Consider the following 722-nt stretch of genomic DNA (forward strand, 5'->3'; position numbering starts at 1 on the left):
CACACACACATTTGTTTTTCTCTCACACAGTTTTTTTTCCGTTGTATAATATACCCTTTCTCACATTCTTATTGACATTTCTGCCTGACTTGCACTCTCCTAATTTGCAGTTTATTCTTCTATCATTTCCACCATCTATTTCCGTTCCGTTCATTAAACTTGTTAATAAATACTAACCCTTTCTTTGGACAAAGCATTTTGTTTGATTTGGTATTTATGGATCAGGTCGCTTCGAAATTTTCATTATTCTTGATGAAAATTAGATTTTTAATAACCTTAACTGTTCATATAAAAACATTTTACATAGTTATACTAATTCAACAGAGTTATCAAAAAAGAAAAATCATTTGCAATGTCAAATCAATATAGATCAAAGAAAATTATAAGACTTTATACAAACGAAAAATAAAAATTCTGTTGAACTGCACGATGTCAAAATAATGCACTGACTAGAATTTGCTGAAGTGATTCCACACAGTTGTGAAAAACACTTCAGAAAGTGAAAGGGATTAAAAAACCTTGGTAGATTTAAATTCTGAATACTGAATAAAAGAACAAAAACATAATAGGCTCCATGGAATCGTCTCCAGAAGGAGTAAAGAAAAAAGAGAAAGACAAAAACTTAATTACATGCAATTTGCAGACAAATAGAAAACACTTATTTTTCCTTCTTGAGACCCTCCTGTTGCAGAGAAATTCAACGAACTTGCTTATTTTCACGT

The sequence above is a fragment of the Penaeus monodon genome, chromosome 15 (genome assembly GCF_015228065.2).
Source record: "Penaeus monodon isolate SGIC_2016 chromosome 15, NSTDA_Pmon_1, whole genome shotgun sequence".
Classification (NCBI taxonomy): Eukaryota; Metazoa; Arthropoda; class Malacostraca; order Decapoda; family Penaeidae; genus Penaeus; species Penaeus monodon.